The sequence below is a fragment of the Triticum urartu genome, chromosome 6 (assembly GCF_003073215.2).
Source record: "Triticum urartu cultivar G1812 chromosome 6, Tu2.1, whole genome shotgun sequence".
NCBI lineage: Eukaryota > Viridiplantae > Streptophyta > Magnoliopsida > Poales > Poaceae > Triticum > Triticum urartu.
The window spans coordinates 230,831,575-230,840,747 of NC_053027.1; positions in this window are offsets into that span (position 1 = coordinate 230,831,575).

The window sequence follows — 9,173 nt, forward strand, 5'->3', positions numbered from 1 at the left end:
ATTATGATGTTGTTCAGTATCTGAGATTCATGAAAGCAAAACAAGTAGTCAGATTATCTATGGAATGCCTTGCGGATTCAACTCGAAGAGTGTCTCCCTATAAACCCTTGCATATGCAAAGCTCACCCCCCAACCGTGCTGACCAGACCACACACAGAAATACAAACCTCTTATGTCTCTATAACAGGAAGACACACATTTCAAAACTGAAGTAGGAACATTAGAATCATATAAAATTCGTATTTGAACAAATAAATTAAGGAATTATGAGTGGCATAATGTTTAGATTCAAGGGTGGAGTGATGGTAGTGCGACACAAAGCAAGTAGGCATATTGTATTCCATGTAAAAGATCGTAGTCTATGTAAAAGGTGGAAATGACACTTTCTTTCTAAACAATGTAGTGTTCGTTGCCCACACATGATGGAAGAGATCACACAGAGAAGTACTATTCACTCATGTCTGGGGTTCCAGTATTTTGAAATAGGGTGGTCCACCCTAAAAGAATATTGACAAAAATATGACAAGGCAAGCATAGATGTAGTGAATCAATCATTACTTGTGAGATTACTAGGACAAGCATGCAGAATTGTAACTGCAGTAAGAGACTGTCCAAAATCTGAATCAAGAAGTTGCTCTAGCACTTATTGTTTGCAACTAATCAACGTAAATAATTGGATATCATATCGAATGAGTAAGAAAGACAAGTAAAATTGTCAACAAACCTGGCATGCAATAGTAATCTGGGTCAATGTCACTACGACCAACAATCCAAAATGACTAGTGTCTATTCCTAGGGCTGGAATTTTGAAACCCTGTGAACTTTCTAGGTACTAAAGATTACTAAAATACATCTGAAACATTAAGTGTAGGTAGCACTCAATACACAACAAACCCTAATGATAGTGCTACCTAATGAGTAATGAATCAATTAGAAAATGGGTGATGAGGAGTGGTTGTTGAGGGTTGAGGATGTATCTCAGGATAAATCGGGTTGGCTTAGTGGTTGTTGCATGCCTGATCCCTGAACGGACTAGGAAGGTAGGCACATCGTGTTGGGGAATGTAGTAATTTCAAAAAAATTCCTACGCACACACAAGATCATGGTGATGCATAGCAACGAGAGGGGAGAGTGTGTCCACGTACCCTCGTAGACCAAAAGTGGAAGCGTTAGCACAACGCGGTTGATGTAGTTGTACATCTTGACGATCCGACCAATCCTAGTACCGAACGCACGGCACCTCCGAGTTCAGCACACGTTCAGCTCGATGACGTCCCACGAACTCCGATCCAGTAGAGCTTCACGGGAGAGTTTCGTCAGCACGACGGCGTGATGACGGTGATGATGATGATGATGATGCCGACGCAGGGCTTCGCCTAAGCACCACTATGATATGATCGAGGTGGATTATGGTGGAGGGGGGCACCGCACACGACTGGGAGAGATCAACAGATCAACTTGTGTGTGTAGAGGTGCCCCCTACCCCCGTATATGAAGGAGCAAGGGGGGGCCGGCCGGACCCTGTAGGCGCGCCAGGAGGAGGAGTCCTCCTCCTAGTAGGAGTAGGACTCCCCTCTTTCCTACTACTAGGAGGGGGAAAGGAAGGGGGAGGGAGAAGGAAACGGGGGTGCCCCCCCTCTCCTAGTCCAATTCGGACCAGAGGGGGAGGGGCGCGCGGCCTGCCCTAGGCCAGCCCTCTCTCTCTCTCTCCAATAAGGCCCATAAGGCCCACTATTTCTCCCGGGGGGTTCCAGTAACCCTCCGGCATTCCGGTTTTCTCCGAAACCACCCGGAACACTTCCGGTGTCCGAATATAGTCATCCAATATATAGATCTTTACGTCTCGACCATTTCGAGACTCCTCGTCGTGTCTGTGATCATATCCGGGACTCCGAACTACCTTCGGTACATCAAAACACAAAACTTATAATACCGATCGTCACTGAACTTTAAGCGTGAGGACCCTACGAGTTCGAGAACTATGTAGATATGACCGAGACACGTCTCCGGTCAATAACCAATAGCGGAACCTGGATGCTCATATTGGCTCCCACATATTCTACGAAGATCTTTATCGATCAAACCACATAAAAACATATGTTGTTCCCTTTGTCATCGGTATGTTACTTGCCCGAGATTCGATCGTTGGTATCTCAATACCTAGTTCAATCTCGTTACCGGCAAGTCTCTTTACTCGTTCCGTAATACATCATCTCGCAACTAACCCATTAGTTACAATGCTTGCAAGGCTTATAGTGATGTGCATTACCGAGTGGGCCGAGAGATACCTCCCCGACAATCGGAGTGACAAATCCTAATCTTGATCTATGCGAACTCAACAAGTACCATCGGAGACACCTGTAGAGCACCTTTATAATCACCCAGTTACATTGTGACGTTTGGTAGTACACAAAGTGTTCCTCCGGTAATCGGGAGTTGCATAACCTCATAGTCATAGGAACATGTATGAGTCATGAAGAAAGCAATAGCAGTAAACTAAACGATCAAGTGCTAAGCTAACGGAATGGGTCAAGTCAAACACCTCACTCTCCTAATGATGTGATCCCGTTAATCAAATGACAACTCATGTCTATGGTTAGGAAATTTAACCATATTTGATTAATGAGCTAGTCAAGTAGAGGCATACTAGTTACACGCTGTTTGTCTATGTATTCACACATGTACTAATTTTCCAGTTAATACAATTCTAGCGTGAATAATAAACATTTATCATGATATGAGGAAATAAATAATAAATTTATTATTGCCTCTAGGGCATATTTACTTCAATCTCCCACTTGCACTAGAGTCAATAATCTAGATTACACAGTAATGATTCAAATACACATGGAGCCTTGGTGTTGATCATGTTTTGCTCGTGAGAGAGGCTTAGTCAACGGGTCTGCAACATTCAGATCCGTATGTATCTTGCAAATCTCTATGTCTCCCACCTGGACTTGATCGCGGATGGAATTGAAGCGTCACTTGATGTGCTTGGTTCTCTTGTGAAATCTGGGTTCCTTTGCCAAGGAAATTGCACCAGTATTGTCACAAAAGATTTTCATTGGACCCGATGCACTAGGTATGACACCTAGATCGGATATGAACTCCTTCATCCAGACTCCTTCATTCGCTTCTTCCGAAGCAGCAATGTACTCCGCTTCACACGTAGATCCCGCCACGACACTTTGTTTAGAACTGCTCCAACTGACAGCTACGCCGTTCAATATAAACACGTATCCAGTTTGTGATTTAGATTCGTTCGGATCAGTGTCAAAGCTTTCATCAACGTAACCATTTACGATGAGCTCTTTGTCACATCCATAAACGAGAAACATATCCTTAGTCATTTTCAGGTATTTCAGGATGTTCTTGACCGCTGTCTAGTGATCCACTCCTGGATTACTTTGGTACCTCCCTGCTAAACTAATATCAAGGCACGCATCATGTCTAGTACACAGCATTGCATACATGATAGAGCCTATGGCTAAAGCATAGGGAACATCTTTCATTTTCTCTCTATCTTCTGTAGTGGTCGGGCATTGAGTCTTACTCAACTTCACACCTTGTAACACAGGCAAGAACCCTTTACTTGCCTGATCCATTTTGAACTTCTTCAAAACTTTGTCAATGTATGTGCTTTGTGAAGGTCCAATTAAGCGTCTTGATCTATCTCTATAGATTTTGATACCCAATATGTAAGCAGCTTCACCGAGATCTTTCATTGAAAAACTCTTATTCAAATATCCTTTTATGCTATCCAAAAATTCTATATCATTTACAATCAACAATATGTCTTCCACATATAATATTAGAAATGCTACAGAGCTCCCACTCACTTTCTTGTAAATACAGGCTTCTCCAAAAGTCTGTATAAAACCATATGCTTTGATCACACTATCAAAACGTTTATTCCAACTCCGAGAGACTTGCACTAGTCCATAAATGGATCGCTGGAGCTTGCACACTTTGTGAGCACCCTTTGGACCGATAAAACCTTCAGGTTGCATCATATACAACTCTTCTTCCAGAAATCCATTCAGGAATGCAGTCTTTACATCCATTTGCCAAACTTCATAATCATAAAATGCGGCAATAGCTAACATGATTCGGACGGACTTAAGCATCGCTACGAGTGAGAAGGCCTCATCGTAGTCAACTCCTTGAACTTGTCTAAAACCTTTCGCAACAAGTCGAGCTTTGTAGACAGTAACATTACCATCAGCGTCTATCTTCTTCTTGAAGATCCATTTATTCTCGATGGCTTGCCGATCATCGTGCAAGTCAACCAAAGTCCATACTTTGTTCTCATACATAGATCCCATCTCAGATTTCATGGCCTCAAGCCATTTTGCTGAATCTAGGCTCATCATCGCTTCCTCATAGTTCATAGGTTCGTCATGGTCTAGTAACATGACCTCCAAAACAGGATTACCATACCACTCTGGTGTGGATCTTACTCTGGTTAACCTACGAGGTTCAGTAGTAACTTGATCTGAAGTTTCATGATCATTATCATTAGCTTCCTCACTAATTGGTGTAGGTGTCACAGGAACCGGTTTCTGTGATGAACTACTTTCCAATAAGGGAGCAGGTACCGTTACCTCATCAAGTTCTACTTTCCTCCCACTCACTTCTTTTGAGAGAACCTCCTTCTCTAGAAAGGATCCATTTTTAGCAACAAAAGTCTTGCATTCGGATATGTGATAGAAGGTGTACCCAACTATTTCTTTTGGGTATCCTATGAAGACACATTTCTCCGATTTGGGTTCGAGCTTGTCGGGTTGAAGCTTTTTCACATAAGTGTCGCAGCCCCAAACTTTAAGAAACGACAACTTTGGTTTCTTGCCAAACCACAGTTCATAAGGAGTCGTCTCAACGGATTTAGATGGTGCCCTATTTAACGTGAATGCATCCATCTCTAAAGCATAACCCCAAAATGATAGCGGTAAATTAGTAAGAGGCATCATAGATCGCACCATATCTAGTAAAGTACGATTACGACGTTCGGACACACCATTACGCTATGGTGTTCCGGGTGGCGTGAGTTGCGAAACTATTCTGCATTGTTTCAAATGAAGACTAAACTCGCAACTCAAATATTCTCCTCCACGATCAGATCGTAGAAACTTTATTTTCTTGTTATGATGATTTTCCACTTCATTCTGAAATTCTTTGAACTTCTCAAATGTTTTAGACTTATGTTTCATCAAGTAGATATACCCATATCTTCTCAAATAATCCGTGAAGGTGTGAAAATAACGATATCCGCCGCGAGCCTCAATATTCATCGGGCCACATACATCAGTATGTATGGTTTCCAACAATTCTGTTGCTCGCTCCATAGTTCCAGAGAATGGCGTTTTAGTCATCTTGCCCATGAGGCATGGTTCGCAAGTACCAAGTGATTCATAATCAAGTGATTCCAAAAGTCCATCAGAATGGAGTTTCTTCATGCGCTTTATACCAATATGACCTAAACGGCAGTGCCACAAATAAGTTGCACTATCATTATCAACTCTACATCTTTTACCTTCAATACTATGAATATGTGTATCTCCACTATCGAGATTCAAAAAGAATAGACCACTCTTTAATGGTGCATGACCATAAAAGATATTGCTCGTATAAATAGAACAACCATTATTCTCTGATTTAAATTAATAACCGTCTCACATCAAACAAGATCCAGATATAATGTTCATGCTCAACGCCGGCACCAAATAACAATTATTCAGGTCTAATACTAATCCCGAAGGTAGATGTAGAGGTAGCGTGCCGACCGCGATCACATTGACTTTGGAACCATTTCCCACGCGCATCATCACCTCATCCTTTGCCAATCTTTTCTTAATTCGTAGTCCCTGTTTCGAGTTGCAAATATTAGCAACAGAACCAGTATCAAATACCCAGGAACTACCACGAGAATTAGTAAGGTACATATCAATAACATGTATATCACATATACCTTTGTTCACCTTGCCATCCTTCTTATCCGCCAAACACTTGGGGCAGTTCCGCTTCTAGTGACCCGTCTGTTTGAAGTAGAAGCACTCAGTCTCAGGCTTAGGTCCAGACTTGGGTTTCTTCTCTTGAGCAGCAACTTGTTTGCCATTCTTCTTGAAGTTCCCTTTCTTCTTCCCTTTACCCTTTTTCCTGAAACTGGTGGTCTTGTTTACCATCAACACTTGATGCTCCTTCTTGATTTCTACCCGCAGCCTTTAGCATTGCGAAGAGCTCGGGAATTGTCTTATCCATCCCTTGCATGTTATAGTTCATCATGAAGCTCTTGTAGCTTTGTGGTAGTGATTGAAGAACTCTGTCAATGATACTATCAACAGGAATACTAACTCCCAGTTGAGTCAAGTGGTTATGGTACCCAGACATTTTGAGTATATGTTCACTAACAGAACTATTTTCCTCCATCTTGCACCAGTAGAACTTATTGGAGACTTCATATATCTCAATCCGGGCATTTGCTAGAAATATTAACTTCAACTCCTAGAACATCTCACATGCTCCATGACGTTCAAAACGTCGTTGAAGTACCAGTTCTAAGCCGTAAAGCATGGCACACTGAACTATCGAGTAGTCATCAGCTTTGCTCTGCCAGACGTTCATGACATCTGGTGTTCCTCCTGCAGCAGGTTTGGCACCTAGCGGTGCTTCCAGGACGTAATTCTTCTGTGCAGCCATGAGAATAATCCTCAAGTTACTGACCCAGTCCGTGTAATTGCTACCATCATCTTTCAACTTTGCTTTCTCAAGGAACACATTAAAATTCAATGGAACAACAACACGAGCCATCTATCTACAACAACATAGACATGCAAAATACTATTAGGTACTAAGTTCATGATAAATTAAAGTTCAGTTAATCAAATTATTAAAGAACTCCCACTTAGATAGACATCCCTCTAATCATCTAAGTGATCACGTGATCCATGTCAACTAAACCATGTCCGATCATCACGTGAGATGGAGTAGTTTTCAATGATGAACATCATTATGTTGATCATATCTTCTATATGATTCACGCTCGACCTTTCGGTCTCTAGTGTTCCGAGGCCATATCTGCATATGCTAGGCTCGTCAAGTTTAACCCGAGTATTCTGCATGTGCAAAACTGGCTTGCACCCGTTGTATGTGAACGTAGAGCTTATCACACCCGATCATCAAGTGGTGTCTCGGCAGGACGAACTTCCACAACGATGCATACTCAGGGAGAACACTTGTACCTTGAAATTTAGTGAGAGATCATCTTATAATGCTACCGTCGATCTAAGAAAACTAAGATGCATAAAAGATAAACATCACATGCAATCAATATAAGTGATATGATATGGCCATCATCATCTTGTGCTCGTGATCTCCATCTCCGAAGCACCGTCATGATCACCACCGTCACCGGCGCGACTGATACATCTCCAATGTATCTATAATTTTTGATTGCTCCATGCTATATTATCTGCTATTTTGGACATTATTGGGCTTTATTATCCACTTTTATATTATTTTTGGGACTAACCTATTAACCGAAGGCCCAGCCCAGAATTGCCGTTTTTGCCTATTTTAGGGTTTCGAAGAAAAGGAATATCAAACGGAGTCCAAACGGAATGAAACCTTCGGGAACATGATTTTCTCACCGAACATGATCCAGGAGACTTGGACCCTACGTCAAGAAACAAAGGAGGAGGGCACGAGGTAGGGGGCGCGCCTACCCCCCCCCAGGCACGCCCTCCACCCTCGTGGGCCCCCTGTTGCTCCACCAACATACTCCTTCCTCCTATATATACCTACGTACCCCCAAACGATCAGACACAGAGCCAAAACCCTAATTCCACCACCGCAACTTTCTGTATCCACGAGATCCCATCTTGGGGCCTATTCCGGAGCTCCATCGGAGGGGGTATCCATCACGGAGGGCTTCTACATCATCACCAAAGCCCCTCTGATGAAGTGTGAGTAGTTTACCTCAGACCTACGGGTCCATAGTTATTAGCTAGATGGCTTCTTCTCTCTTTTTGGATCTCAATACAATGTTCTCCCCCTCTCTTGTGGAGATCTATTCGATGTAATCTTCTTTTTGCGGTGTGTTTGTTGAGATCGATGAATTGTGGGTTTATGATCAAGTCTATCTATGAACAATATTTGAATCTTCTCTGAATTCTTTTATGTATGATTGGTTATCTTTGCAAGTCTCTTCGAATTATCGGTTTGGTTTGGCCTACTAGATTGATCTTTCTTGCAATGGGAGAAGTGCTTAGCTTTGGGTTCAATCTTGCAGTGTCCTTTCCCAGTGACAGTAGGGGCAGCAAGGCACGTATTGTATTGTTGACATCGAGGATAACAAGATGGGGTTTTCATCATATTTCATGAGTTTATCCCTCTACATCATGTCATCTTGCTTAAGGCGTTACTCTGTTTTCATGAACTTAATACTCTAGATGCATGCTGGATAGCGGTCGATGAGCGGAGTAATAGTAGTATATGCAGGCAGGAGTCAGTCTACTTGTCTCAGACGTGATGCCTATATACATGATCATACCTAGATATTCTCATAACTATGCTCAATTCTGTCAATTGCTCAACAGTAATTCGTTCACCCACCATAAAATACTTATGCTCTTGAGAGAAGCCACTACTGAAACCTATGGCCCCCGGGTCTATCTTCATCATATTAATCTTCCAATACTTAGTTATTCTTACTTTGCTTTTACTTTAATTTGCATCTTTATCATAAAAATACCAAAAATATTATCTTATCATATCTATCAGATCTCACTCTCGTAAGTGGCCGTGTAGGGATTGACAACCCCTTATCGCGTTGCTTGCAAGGATTTATTTGTTTTGTGCAGGTAAGAGGGACTCGCGCATAGCCTCCTACTAGATTGATACCTTGGTTCTCAAAAACTGAGGGAAATACTTAGGCTACTTTGTTGCAGCACCCTTTCCTCTTCAAGGGAAAACCAACGCAGTACTCAAGAGGTAGCAAGAAGGATTTCTGGCGCTGTTGCCAGGGAGGTTCGCGCAAGTCAAGATTTGACTCCCGACAACGAGCCATTTCTGGCGCCGTTGCCAGGGAGTCTATGCAAAAGTCAATATACCAAGTACCCATCACAATCCTTATCAACCGCATTACATTATTTGCCATTTGCCTCTCATTTTCCTCT